This window comes from Panthera tigris, chromosome B2 (assembly GCF_018350195.1).
Source record: "Panthera tigris isolate Pti1 chromosome B2, P.tigris_Pti1_mat1.1, whole genome shotgun sequence".
Classification (NCBI taxonomy): Eukaryota; Metazoa; Chordata; class Mammalia; order Carnivora; family Felidae; genus Panthera; species Panthera tigris.
Window position 1 is genome coordinate 136,483,142 of NC_056664.1, and position 15,454 is coordinate 136,498,595.

General features: G+C 36.3%; 1 protein-coding gene across 2 annotated transcripts in view; it reads left to right on the top strand.

Moving 5' to 3' along the window:
* The window catches only part of MYCT1 (MYC target 1), a 69,677-nt gene that overhangs the window by 43,322 nt on the left and 10,901 nt on the right, over positions 1 to 15,454 (top strand). The window lies entirely within an intron of this gene.

Sequence of the window (15,454 nt, forward strand, 5' to 3'; positions counted from 1 at the left end):
ATTTTGTTGGAAAATTAAGTTTTATTTGTCTTAAGGTTATAAAGTATATGTTTTATTTAATGAAATCAAGAATTGCTGAAAAGGTTATTTTTTCATTGTCAATGTCATACTCTATTTTCCAAAGGAAATCAAAACAACAAAATCTATACTTAAGGACTGTGATGTCATAGATAAAATAAGGAATCTTATTGTGAAATTAAAGGAAGAAAAAACTATAATAAAAAAAGTTCACTTGAAATAACATTACATATAACATTAAAAGGAAGCCTATCACAGAGGAAAAAAGAAACAATACAAAAGTACTTTTTGGCTGAGTTCAGGCACAGCTACTGGTTAAATATCAGTAATGGAGTAGAGCTGAGGTCAAAATTACCAGCTGTTCAAGGCTAAAGAAGGAAAATGCTAAGGAACATGGACTAAGATGTAAATTGACGAGTATTCTTGGATTCAGGGATATTTTAAAAATAAGGGGGACTATTTCAGTTAAATTCAGAAGAAAAATTTAAAGGAATCAATGGAGTTTATGAAGAGATCAATAGCCTTATTTTTTGTCTAGAACAGATTTTTAATTCCCTCAGAGAATTATTTCATACTCTCTTTTGTGCTTGTGGGGATGCTTTGGGAGCTATCAGTGAAACGGAACAGCAATATTGACTGTCCCTAACAACCTCACCTAGCACCTAGCTGTCCGCCATCACAAAAATGTGCATGAAGGGAAATAATTCTTTTCTTTTTTTTCTTTTTTACCATCAACCCCTTTATGTTTGCTTCAGGCCCGGAAAGGAGGGTTATTAGTGAACACCCTAACATAATCATTAAAAAATAAGAAGAAAGTAAATTATGTTTGCATACTGTTAAGAATGGCTTTGGTAATAAGTAATTCTTGGAAAACCCAACAGCCAATAAGCCTTAAAACTGTGGGAGTCTTAATTATATATATTTGTTACAATACTGCTTGCTGTCTTCATTTATAAGAAAAGTGAATGCATTAAACACACACTGAAAAATAGCTAGAATTTGTTTACACCAAATTCATCATTACAAAATTAACTATACAAATTATTAAAAGTAAAGTAGCTCTTACTACAAAAATTAATCTGTGAAAGCCAGATCTATTTTTTTTTTTCAGACCATTTGAAGTTAAATTTCAGGTTTACTTAAGTGAAAGGAATCACTAGCCACTGACTAAAACATGGGTAATGATCATAAAATAAACCTGAATTAATAAGACAATGCTTAATTGAAGTCTATTTACCAATCCTAAAAACACTGATTTTTTTGTGTGTTATTTGTGCTTGAGAAGGAATTCAAACTTACTGTTTCAAAGATAGTTCCTAGGTTTTTTTTTTTTGTTTTGTTTTGTTTTGTTTTTTTTGTCTTAGTAGGTGAATGCAATGGAAAATAGATGGAAATAATGAAAACCAGGAAGGGGAGTGTTACATTGATAAGCATTAACAAAACCAATGCAACCATGTTGAGCAGATATAGTGTTTGATGATTTGGGGGAAATATATGAAAGATCACATTATTTCTTCTAGGGTAAAAAATACTAAGTGTAAAATGTAAAAATCTAAACATAAATATAGTAAATGTAGAAATTTCCTAAAATATAAATGTAGACCGTTTAAATTTTATTTCTTTTTTATATCTAAATTGGTATCTATTTTGATCACTGATTCCGCAAAAATATTATTTTGAAAATCTTATCAAGTACATTACCATGCATTTGCTATTGTGTCCAATTTCGAATTTAGAGAATAAAGATGAATTGCTGAGAAAAGGAAAACTTGCGCATTGAACTATATAAATTTCTCGAACTTAACGCACTTAAGATGTATGGAAAGTTGTTTTCCAAATATCAGTTTTTGGGGGGTTACTTTAATGAATGCTAAAAAATAAGATAATGATACCAGGTTGTTACCAATAATAATAGCTGGCATTTTCATAGTAGTCACCCACTAGGACTTATTAATGTTGTACAAGCATTACAGTCATTAGTGCAAGAGGAAGCAAAAAAATTGGTTTGAGGCCAACAACACAGCTGAAGGCCACCTGTATTTCTCTCTTTTGCTTTCTTTAATGCATTTTTCTTCTCTGGGAACATTCCCCACCAAAGCAGCAGGAACCAGAACCTGTAAAATTTGCGGCATCCTGCCTCCATGAAACAGTAGACACGTATCCTTAAACTTGGGATTCTCTCTCTCCCTCTCTCTCTGCCCCTCTCCCACTTGCTCTCTCTGTCTCTCTCTGTCTTGTAAATAAGTAAACATATACAATTTTTTTAAATGGCAAAAATGGTCCCAAAATCTTTCTTAGAGAAAAAAAAAAAAATGATGCTTTATCCGTTCCTGTAAGTCAGAGAAGATTCACAGAAGGAGATAATCCTAGGAAGGACATGTTAATCATCATTTTCCCCACATTAACTTATTAACTCACTCATTCATTCACCTATCAGTTTATTAGTTTACTCTATTAAACTAGATAGATATATATCTATATCTATCTAGATATATATATATCTATATATATATAGATATATATAGATAAATATAGAGTATTACTCTATACTCTAATTAGCCTATTAGTTTATTAGTTACATTGACTGGCCACCCATTATGTATTAGTCAATGTGTTAGGTGTTAGTGATATAAGCAAGGCGTAGTTGGACAATTTCAGGGAGTTCAGGAGAAATGCTACCAACATATATGCAGAAGCAAAAGCACACAAACCACATCTGTAGAGGTGAATGTCTTGAAGCAGATATTTTTATTTTTTTTTTTTTTTTAATTTTTTTTTTTTAACGTTTATTTACTTTTGAGACAGAGAGAGACAGAGGATGAATGGGGGAGGGTCAGAGAGAGAGAGGGAGACACAGAATCTGAAACAGGCTCCAGGCTCTGAGCTGTCAGCACAGAGCCCGACGCGGGGCTCGAACTCACGAGCTGCGAGATCATGACCTGAGCCGAAGTCGGACGCTTAACCGACTGAGCCACCCAGGCGCCCCATGGCAGATATTTTTGAAGTTTTGTGTACTTTCAGTGTAAAAATTTGACCTGATTTAACATAATAATGTTCAATCTTGTGACTTTAGATCTTCCTGTTTTCCTCTTTCGTAGGACCTTTCCCTAAGGTTGGAAAGGGCCTCAGGTGGGGACATTAGAGACTATTAGGGGTATTGGAAGGAGAGGGCCTTTGATTCTTGATCTCATGTTCTGGTCTCTGCTGATATCTACCAATAACTATTTCTCATCTGTTTTTAGGGCATTGCCCTTTCCTCCCTTGCTTCCACTGCTGAGGGCTCTTACTGTAGAATCCGGCTCATGTGGTCTATGCAAATTTTGTTAATGGCATGGTTTCTCCTTTTTTTTTATGTCCCCTCTAGTCTACTGCTGCCTTTTATTCAGGGACTTTTCCATCTATCTCAGTGGTATAGAACAGTATTGAATGCTCTCCCATAATCCGAGGGTTGTGAAAGTCTCTTGCGGTTAAGCTGTTTATCAAGTGCCCTAAGCCCAGATGTACCAATGTCTACCATCCCCATTTCTACTCTGCCTGTCAGGCACCCAGGGTTTCTCAGAGGGAAAACCCCATTTGGACCGCATTTGGACCCCAGGAAGCTGAGAATGGATACCAGTTTCTCCGGGATTCCCTAAATCAATCTATAACTCATCATGAGCAGAGATGGAGTGATGATCCCTTCTAGTCCCTTACTAGTCACATACTAGGTCAGGAGGGTGGGGGCTACATGGAAGGTTTAATGGCCTGGTAAGAAAAGGAAGAGAGATTGCTCTCTCTCCCACTCTCTGTGAGCATGCACTGAGAAAAGGTCAAGTGAGGTCACAGTGAGAAATAGGTCACCTGCAAGCTATGAAGCTTTCACCAGACCCTGATCATGCTGACACCTTGATCTTGGACTTTCTAGCTCAAAGAACTAAGAGAAATAAAGGCCTGTTGTTTAAGCCATACAGGCTATAGTATTTTGTATGGCAACCCACATTGACAAGGACATGACTCGTAGACTATGGTTCATTTTTCCCAATACTGTTCTTAGAGTAAAAAGGTATGTTTTTGAGCCCTTTAGACTCTTAGCATTTTGAAATTCCAGCAAACAAACAGAACACGCTTATCTCTCTCAAAATATCTAGTGATTGCAGTAAAGCAACTGTTTTTCAAGGTTTTTACCTATTTGGTTTTCATCCATTCTACATATTTGATAATCCAATTAGAAATTCCAAGGATCAACTTTTTCTTTTTCTATGCATGCTTGCTAACCGTACGAATCCTCTCCAAAGTAATTGAAGAGATGAAGGGTTGTGAACTGATTTATTGGGTAGTCAAGTGTCAAGGGGAGAAAACCTTGGCTAATAGCTGAAAGTTCTATTTCCTGTAGAAATATGTCTACATTTAATACATTAAATTAAATGTTACAGGTCTACTCTCTGTAGATAGGAGCAGGATGTTCTCAGAGAAACTGGAGACAGTCAGAGTTTATTGAACACAAACCCCAATGATGTCCTCTATATTCCCTCCTCCTAAAAAGCAAGCCAATGTTATTATATTTCAAATGTGTCTTTAATTTGTATTTGTAAAACAAATTAAACATGTGTCCATCATTGGACACGTGTGCATCATTGCACATTAATGGCCTACCAATTATTTCCCTTATCTCAGTTACCCAGAAAGCTTGAAAAACAAGTGTTTACAAATTGTTGTCTTTAAAGCAGCTGCATCTGAATTATATAAATAAATTTGAAAATGCATCTCTCACTGGGCTCCATGATCAGAGATTATGATTCAGTAAGCATGAGCCTAGAAGGCTGCACCGTTTAATAGGTCCCTGACCTTAGAACTCCTGTATCTACATTCAAGAGAGAAATTTGCCTATAATAGTCTTTTCTTGCGATAGTCTTGTCGGGCTTTGGTACTAGTGTTAGGCTGGTCTCATAAAACAAGTTAGGAAGCGTTTTCTTCTATGAGTTATGGAAGTTTGTGTTTTCTAAAACTTTTCCCACTTAAATTAAATTTCCATATATATTGCCTTAAAGTTGTTTGGGATACTCTCTCATATGTTTTTCCAACATTTTATTATAAAAATATTCAAATATAGAGAAACATCAAAGGATGCTTACAGTGAATACCCATACACATACCCCTTAGGTTCTATCATTTATGTTTTTTCTAAATTATTTTTTTAATGTTTTTTTCATTTTTTGAGAGAGAGAGAGAGAGAGACAGAGCACGAGTCAGGAGGGGCAGAGAGAGGGAGACACAGAATCTGAAGCAGGCTCCAGGCTCTGAGCTGTCAGCACAGAGACCGACGCGGGGCTGGAACTCACAAAGGGTGACATCATGACCTGGCTGAAGTCAGATGCTCAACCAACTGAGCCACCCTAGTGCCCCTATCATTTAGGTTCTTACAATAGTTATTTTATTCACCTACCTATTCACTTGCATTTCTTTCTTTTTTTTTTTTTTAATGTTTACTATTTTTGAGAGACAGAGAGAGACAGAGCATGAGAGGGGGGAGGGGCAGAGAGAGAGGGAGACAGAATCCGAAGTAGTCTCCAGGCTCTGAGCTGCCAGCACAGAGCCCGATGCAGGGCTCGAACTCACAGACTGCAAGATCATGACCTGAGCTGAAGTCGGCCCCTTACCCAGCTGAGCCACCCAGGTGCCCCTATTCACTTACATTTCAACGTAGGCTGAAGATGTCAGTATACTTCTTCCTAATTACTTCAGCATGTATCTCATTAATCAGAATTCAATATTTTTTATGTTTTTTTCCTTTTAAAGTCAAATTTACCTACAATGGAATGTGTAAAATAAATAGTAATGAAGTGCACAGATTGTAACTGAACATTTGCTGAATTTTTACAAACATGTACACACCTAAATCACTCTGTCTTCAATCATAGATATTAAATATTATCACAAACCTAAAAAGTTCCCTAATTCCACATCCCAGTCAGTTCCTGTCTGCAACATCCCCAGAAGAAACCGTTATTTTGATTTTTTTTTTTCTAGAACAGATTAGCTTTGCCTGTTCTAGAACTTCTGATAAATGAAATAATATAGGATTTACTTTTTTGGCTATAAGAATAGAGCTGTAACAGATATTCTTGTAAGAATCTTTTGTTGATACATGTTTTCATTATTCTTCGTAACTTCCTAGAAGTGGAAGAGCTGGTCATAGCTTTAGTGTAGGTTTGGTTTTATAGAAAATTGTCAGGCCTTTTTCCAAAGTGGTTATGCAATTTACTTTTTGCAAAAATATATGAGGGCTCCAGTTGCTTCAGATCTTTTCCCATAGCTCTTTTTTTTTGTTTTCAACCCTTTATATTGTAGCCTTTCTGGTCAGTATTTAGTTTTATCTTATTGTGGTTTTAGTTTGTATCTTCCTGATGCCTGATGATGGTGAGCAGAGATTGGCAAAGTATGGCTTACTGGCTAAATATGATGCATGACTTGTTTTTATAAATAAAGTTTTATTGGGACAATTGTGTGTTTATGATGTTTTGTGCTACAATAATAGAGTTGAGTAGTTTCAATAACTTATGACCTGAAAAGCCAAAAATATTTGCTCCCTGGGCCTTTAAAGACAAAAATTTGCTGATTGTGACATTGAACATCTTCTCTTGTGCTTATGGGAATTTGAATATATATTTTGAAGAAGAATCTGTTCATTTCTTTGGCGCATTTTTATTTTCTTTATCTTTTTCCTTCTTCTCCTTCTCCTTCTCCTCCTTCCCCTTCCCCTTCCCCTTCCCCTTCCCCTTCTTCTGTCTTTTTATTATTGATTATAAAAGTCCTTTATATATTCTGGTGTCAGTCAGTTGTCAGATATATATTTGCAAAGTTTTTTTTTTTTTTTTAAGTTTATTTATTTATTTTGAAGAGAGAGGGAGGTGGGGCAGAGAAAGAGGAAGAGAGAGAAAATCTGAAGCAGATAGAGCCCTATGTGGGGCTTGAAAGATGAAGCTGAAATCAAGAATCCAAAGCTTGGGGCACCTGGGTGGTTCAGTCAGTTAAGTGTCCGACTTAGGCTCGGGTCATGATCTCACAGCTCATGATCTCACAGCTCGTGAGTTCAAGCCCCGTGTCAGGCTCTGTGCTGACAGCTCAGAGCCTGGAGCCTGCTTCAGATTCTGTCTCCCTCTCTTTCTGCCCCTCCCCCACTCATGCTCTGTCTCTCTCTGCCTCTCAAAATACAGAAATGTGAAAAAAAAAAAAAAAAAAAAAAAAAAAGAATCCGAAGCTTAACCAACACACCATCCAGGCAATGTTTATTACCTGTAATGTGGCTTGTAAATGTTTGCTACCTGTCTGTGGCTTGCTTATTTATTTTCTAAAGTGTCTTTTGCTGAGCAGATTTAAAAACTTTTAAGTCTAATCTGTATATCTAGGTATCACCTATCTACTGTGTTTGTGCTTATTTTAAAGAAATTAAAAGAAAATAGTCTTTTATATTTATACTGATACTATTTCTGATGTTCTTTATTTCTTCCTGAAGCTCTAAGTCTTTTAGCTGATATCATTCCCCTCAATCTAAGGGTTTCCTTTAGCAAAGCTTTTATTTTTTTTATTTTTATTTTTTTCATTTGAGATTTTTTTTTTTCAATATATGAAGTTTATTGTCAAATTGGTTTCCATACAACACCCAGGGCTCATCCCAACAGGTGCCCTCCTTAATACCCTTCACCCACCCTCCCTCCCCTCCCACCCCCCATCAACCCTCAGTTTGTTCTCAGTTTTTAAGAGTCTTATGCTTTGGCTCTCTTCCACTCTAACCTCTTTTTTTTTTTTTTCCTTCCCCTCCCCCATGGGTTTCTGTTAAGTTTCCCAGGATCCACATAGGAGTGAAACCATATGGTATCTGTCTTTCTCTGTATGGCTTATTTCACTTAGCATAACACTCTCCAGTTCCATCCATGTTAGCAAAGCTTTTAATGTAGTTCTGCTAGTCATGAGTTTTTCTCTAAACCTGGAAGATTATTTATTTCTCCATTATTCTTAACAGATAATTTTCAAGATATAGAAAATATAGTTTGATTGATTTTTTTGTTGCTTTGAAATATGATGGTATCCAATTGGGGATTAGTAGTTGTTCAAATAATTGTTTTTCTGAATGTAATTATGTCATTTTAATTTTTAATTTGGCTGCTGCCAGTTTACCTTTGATCTCCAGCTGTTTGATTATGATGTGCCTGTGTACAGTTCTTTACATATTTCCTGCTTGATATTTCAAGACTCTTGAATCTGTAAACTCATTTCTTTCATTAAGTTTGAAAATTTCAGTCTTATTTCTTCAATTAGTTTTTAGCTCCATTATATTAAATATTTGTAAATTGTTCCATAGTTCCCTGAGGCTCTTCTCTTTTTCAAGATGGATAATTTCTATTAACCTATTTCTTTTTTTTTTAAATTTTTTTTTACATTTATTTATTTTTGAGAGACAGAGAGAGACAGTGTGAACAGGGGAGGGGCAGAGAGAGAGGGAGACACAGAATCTGAAGCAGGTTCCAGGCTCTGAGCCGTCAGCACAGAGCCCATGCGGGGCTCGAACCCATGAACCGTGAGATCATGACCTGAGCCGAAGTCGACCGCTTAACCAACTGAGCCACCCAGGTGCCCCGTCTATTAACCTATTTCTAAGTTTATTGAATCTTTTCATTGTCATCTTAAGTGTAATGTTAGACTCATTGAGTGATTTTTTTTTTTTTTTTTTTTTTTTTTAGTTTTGATGTTCTTTTTAGTTCCATTTGGTTCTTTCTTAGAATTTGTATTTTCTGTTGATATTTCTCACTTTTCACTCTTTTTTTAAAAAAAAGTTTTTTTTAATGTTTATTTTTGAGAGAGAGAGAGAAAGGCAGAGTGGGCAGGGGAGGGGCAGAGATAGAGGGAGACACAGAATCTGAAGCAGGCTCCAGGCTCTGAGTTGTCAGCACAGAGCCCCATGGGGGGCTCAAACTCATGGGCAGTGAGATCGTGACCTGAGCTGAAATTAGCAGCTTAACTGTCTGGGCCACTCAGGCACTCCTCCGACTTTTCATTCTTTATGAACACTGTCCTTCACATCATTGAACATAAATATACAAGTTGCTTTAAATTTTTTGTGTGCTAATTCCAACATCTGGGCATTTTAGGCTATGTCGTTTGTTTATTATTATTTATTTTTATTTTTTAATTTATATCCAAGTTAGTTAGCATCTAGTGCAATAATGATTTCAGGAGTAGAATCCAGTAATTCATCCCCTACGTATAACATCCAGTGCTCATCCCAACAAGTGTCTTCCTTAATACCCCTTTTCCCATTTAGCCATCCCTTCACCCCCATCCCCTCCAGCAGCCCTCAGTTTGTTGTCTATATTTAAGAGTCTCTTATGTTTTGTCTCCCTCCCTGTTTTTATATTATTTTTGCTTCCCTTCCTTTATGTTCATCTGTATTGTACCTTAAAGTCCTCACATGAGTGAAGTCATATGATATTTGTCTTTTTCTTTTTTTTATATTGTAGTATTTATTTATTTATTTTTAATATGAAATTTATTGTCAAATTGGTTTCCATGCAACACCCAGTGCTCATCCCAACAGGTGCCCTCCTCAATACCCATCACCCACCCTCCCCTCCCTCACACCCACCATCAACCCTCAGTTTGTTCTCAGTTTTTAAGTCTCTTATGGTTTGGCTCCCTCCCTTTCTCACTTTTTTTTTTTTCCCCTTCCCCTCCCCCATGGTCTTCTGTTAAGTTTCTCAGGATCCACATAAGAGTGAAACCATATGGTATCTGTCTTTCTCTGTATGGCTTATTTCACTTAGCATAACACTCTCCAATTCCATCCATGTTGCTACAAAAGGCTATATTTTGTTCTTTCTCATTGCCACGTAGTATTCCATTGTGTATATAAACCACAATTTCTTTATCCATTCATCAGTTGTTGGACATTTAGGCTCTTTCCATAATTTGGCTATTGTTGAAAGTGTTGCTATAAACATTGGGGTACAAGTGCCCCTAAGCATCAGCACTTCTGTATCACTTGGGTAAGTTCCTAGCAGTGCTATTGCTGGGTCATAGGGTAGATCTATTTTTAATTTTTTGAGGAACCTCCACACTGTTTTCAAGAGTGGCTACACCAGTTTGCATTTCCAACAGTGCAAGAGGGTTCCCATTTTTCCACATCCTCTCCAGCATCTATAGTCTTCTGATTTGTTCATTTTAGCCACTCTGACTTTTTCTAATTTTGCTTAGCATAATACCCTCTAGTTCCATCCATGTAGTTGCAAATGGCAAAATTTCATTCTTTTTGATTGCCTAGTAATACTCCATTGTATATATATACATCTTTATCCATTCATCCATCGATGGACATTTGGGCTCTTTCCATACTTTGGCTATTGTTGATAGTGCTGCTATAAACATGGGGGTGCATATGTCCCTTCGAAACAGCACATCTGAATCCCGTGGATAAATGCCTAGTAGTGCAATTGCTGGGTCATAGGGTAGCTCTATTTTTAGTTTTTGAGGAACCTCCATACTGTTTTCCAGAGTGGCTGCACCAGCTTGCATTCCCACCAACAGTGCAAAAGAGATCCTCTTTCTCCGCATCCTCACCAACATCTGTCGTTGCCTGAGTTGTTAATGTTAGCCATTCTAACAGGTGTGAGGTGGTATCTCATTGTGGTTTTGATTTGTATTTCCCTGATGATGAGTGATGTTGAGCATTTTTTCATGTGTCAATTGGCCATCTGGGTGTCTTCTTTGGAGAAGTGTCTAATCATGTCTTTTGCCCATTTCTTCACTGGATTATTTGTTTTTTGGGTGTTGAGTTTGAGAAGTTCTTTATAGATTTTGGATACTAACCCTTTATCTAATATGTCATTTGCAAACATTTTCTCCCATTCCATCAGCTGCCTTTTAGTTTTGTTGATTGTTTCCTTTGCTGTGCAGAAGTTTTTATTTTGATGAGGTCCCAATAATTCAATTTTGCTTTTGTTTCCCTTGTTTCCTGAGACATGTTGAGTAAGAAGTTGCTGCAGTCAAGTTCAAAGTGGTTTTTGCCTACTTTCTCCTCAAGGATTTTGATGGTTTCCAGTCTTATGTTTAGGCCTTTCATCCATTTTGAGTTTATTTTTGTGGATGGTGTAAGAAAGTGGTCCAGGTTCATTTTTCTGCATGTTGCTGTCCAGTTTTCCCAGCACCACTTGCTGAAGAGACTGTCTTTATTCCATTGGATATTCATTCCTGGTTGTCAAAGATTAGCTGGCCATATGGCTGGGCCATACCCAAAGATTAGTGGGTCCATTTCTGGGTGCTGTATTCCGTTCCATTGATCTGAGTGTCTGTTCTTGTGCCAGTACCATACTGTCTTGATGATTACAGCTTCGTAATATAGTTTGAAGTCCAGGATTGTGATGCCTCCAGGCTATGCCTTTGTTGACTACCTTTTCTCCTGAGAATGGGTCACATTTTCCTGTTTCTTCATATGTCAAGTAATTTCATATTGTATCTTTAACATTTAGAATGGGCTTTTGGATTTGGCTATATTACCCTGAAGACTACTTTTTTTCTCATTTGTTTTCATGGGAAAATAACATAGTAGGAACTCAAACCACAAAAACCTATAAAGCCTGTCCTTTAACAAGCAGTTCAGGCTCAGTTTGGTTCAGTTAATTTCTTTATTTTCTCTAGTGATTCTAAATGAAACATGCAGTGTGGTTCTGGAGTTGGGCACAGTTACAGGATATGTTTATCCATAAAATTTTGAGACCCTTCTCTCTGGTATTCTCTTTTCTAAAATTTCTCTCTCATACTCAAACAGCTCTGGTTGCCAAAACCTCTGTCCTGTATTTCTCCAGATTGGAAATACTGCAGATGTTCAGTTGGTGTTTTACCTGCCCACATAATTCAGACTGGAAACTGTCCTCGGGCTAGAAGTTTTTCAAACTAGGAAATTCACCTACTGCCTGCTATTTGAGGCTTCCTTCTTTTTAATTTTTTTTAATGTTTCTTTATTTTTGGGAGAGAGAGAGAGAAAGAGAGAGAGAGAGGGCGGGGGGAGGAGCAGAGGGAAAGGGAGACACAGAATCCGAAGCAGTCCAGTCTCTGAGCTGTCAGCACAGAGCCTGATGCAGGGCTAAACCCCACAAACTGTGAGATCATGACCTGAGCTTAAGTCGGATGCTTAACCAAATGAACCTGGCTATATAATCTGTTCTAATGCCATCTTGTTAATTTCTGATATTGGTAATTCTCTCTCTCTCTTTTTCTTCTTCCTTCCCTTCTTCCCATTTGGTCATTCTTATCAGCAGTTAATCAATTTTTTATTAGATTTTTTTTCATGGAAACCACTTTTTATTAGGCTTTGATAATTCTCCCTCTTTGTTTCTTTTCTTTTTTCTATGTCTTTACATTCTGCTTTCTCTTATTTATTTCTCTTACTTATGTATTTCTCTTATTATTTACTGTATTATTCCATTTTACTTGTGTTTGATTTAGTTTTTTTTTTTTTGCTAGCTTTTTGATATGGAAGATTATATAATTGATTTTTCAGCCTTTCTTCTTTTTATTTTTTTAATTTTTTAAGTTTTTAAATTTATTTTGAGAGAGACAAAGACAGCACCAGTGGGGAATGGGCAGAGAGAAAAAGAGAGAGAATCTCAAGCAGGCTTTGCACAGTCACTGCAAAGCCCCACATGGAGCTCAAACTCACAAAACCATGATTTCATGACTTGAGAGCAATCAAATCAGATACTTAACCGACTGAGCCATATAGGCACCCCAGCCTTTCTACTTTTTAAATTTATGCCTCCAAAGGTACACATTTTCTTCTAAGCACAGCTTTAAGTGCATATCATGTGTTTTGATATTTCATATTTTTAATATAACTGTTAAAATATTTTCTAATTTTCATCAGATATTTTTATTCAAATATTTTTATAAGTCCCATTCTTTCTTGAAATTGTTCAACTTGTTATGTATTTTCTTTAACATATGAATTCATGGTTATTTTAATAATTGTGTTTGATAACTGTAATATCTTGATAATTTATGGTTATTTTTCTATGATATAGCCGTTCTCTTGGTTTTTGTTCATTTGGTCTTGTCTCTTGGAATGCTTTGTAATTTGTTATTTATGCTTAGTAATGGCTGAAGCATTGTAGAAACAATTTTAGACTCTAAGTAAGTTTACCTTTTTCTAGAAAGAATTAATTTTTCTTCTGGAATTAGTTGGGGTTAGATCTATTTTTATTTTATTTTATTTTATTTTATTTTATTTTATTTTATTATTAAGATGAAATTTTAAATAGGGTAATCAGGTTAAGTCTATATAAGAAGGTGACGTATGAATGAAAACCTGAAGTTAGCCACGGAGATACCTGGGGAAAGAATTTCAGAAATAGGTTACAACCAACGCAAGGTTCTGAGTCAGGAGCATATCCAGTATGTTGAAGGAACAGCAAAGAGGGTAGCGTGGATGGAGCTAAGACAGAGGAAGGGTAAAAATGAGCAAAGATAATTGGGAACAGGTCAACTTGGAACTTTAAGAACATTTTTAGGAGTTTTCTTTTGCTCTGGGAGAAGCGGAGGGTTTAGAACAGAATAGTGTGATTTGACTTCTATTTTCAAAGGTTCACTTTGGCTACTGTATTGGAATAGAGGGTTAGGGAATGGTGGGAATGATAGGGTCAGAGGTGGTGGTCCTGTTGGACTAGGGAGGCAACAGAGTAGATAGAAGTTGAATTCTGCATATATTGTGGGAAAAAAACATATAGGATTTTCTGGAAGATAAGCTACACATAGAAAATATCAACACTTTGTTTATTTTATTATGATTAATCAAGTTTTCTGTGCCCTATTAGTCTCTCAAAATATTTTTGTCAAATTCTTCTTATTGCATGAACCATCCTCCTGTATACTCTAAGGTACCAAGAACAGAAGAGCTTTATTTGGCATTAGCTGGGCTTCTGATTCTTAAAATTGCAAAAGGTATTGTGAATTGATCAATGTTCCATTCTGTTGACACTGATAAAATCACTTTTCAGATTTGGAACAATTCAACTCAAAGCCACTAGATGGTGACCTCTACTAAATTTTAATACTAATGGACAGACTTTGAAGCATTGATGTACTGAAAACCAGATTCAATATTAGAATCTTAGAATTGAAAGATACTATACTGGCCATTATTTATAGGTCAGCAAGTACCAAATGACTTGAGTAAGTCATACAACCATTAGTAGAAATAGTTATTATTCAGTGAAGACTTATATACCAGCCTCTTGCTAGTTGTATAGATATACATTACAAAATCAGGATAAGGATATCTAATTTGTATTTTTACCTTACTGAGGTTAGAATGTGTACCTTTTACCATCAAAGGGAGATCTTAAGATTATTGATAAATAAGAAGGTAAATTGTCCTTCAAAAAGGAGTATCTGTGCCAATATGTGTGTATTTTTTGGGTATATTGTTTTAATAGTACATTTAAAAAAAAAAGACTTCCAGAATTTGTTATCAAAAATCTGCCAGAATGGAATTACATATATGAAAATTTAAAGCTACATGGCCAAGAGATGCTGTTTTCATTATATGTTTTCTGTATTCCAGTTTGGTTCAGAAAAATCATTAACTACAGTTGAATTAAAAAAAAATTCCTATGGAAGACCATTCTGGAACAGGCTATACTAAGATTATGGCTTGAACAGATAAAGGGGATTAAGAGTACATTGATCTTGATGAGGACTGAGAAATGTTTGGAATTGTTGAATCATTATTTTGTACACCTGAAACTAATAGAACATTGTGTGTTAATTAAACTTGAATAAAAAATTCAAAAATATGACTTGACATTTCTTATTGCTTTTCTGGATTTTTACACTGTTTATGCAGTTTGGATGTAAGGGAGCTTAAGAAGATAGATAAGGGGAGCCTGGGTGGCTCAGTCAGTTGTGTCCGACTTCAGCTCAGGTCATGATCTTGTGGTTTGTGAGTTTGAGCCCCACATTGGGCTCTGTGCTGACAGCTCAGAGCCTGGAGCCTGTTTCGGATTCTGCATCTCCCTCTCTCTCTGCCCCTCCCTTGCTTGTTCTCACTCTCTTTCTCTCAAAAATAAACACTAAAAAATTAAAAAAAAAAGAAGATAAATAAGCTTTTTACCATATAGTTCAGCAAGTCTTAGACATTCTTACGTCATTATTATAGTTCACAGTTATTAAAAAAATTCTGCAAGTATGGTAGCAGCATAGGAATTAGTACGATTGGGGCCCCTGGGTGGCTCAGTCGGTTAAGTTTTCGGCTCAGGTCATGATCTCATGGTTTGTGAGTTCGAGCCCCGGGTGGGGCTCTGTGCTGACAGCTCGGAGCCTGGAGCCTGCTTTGGATTCTGTGTCTCCCTCTCTCTCTCTCTCTGCCCTCCCCTGCTTATGCTCTGTCTCTCTCTGTCTCTCAATAATAAAT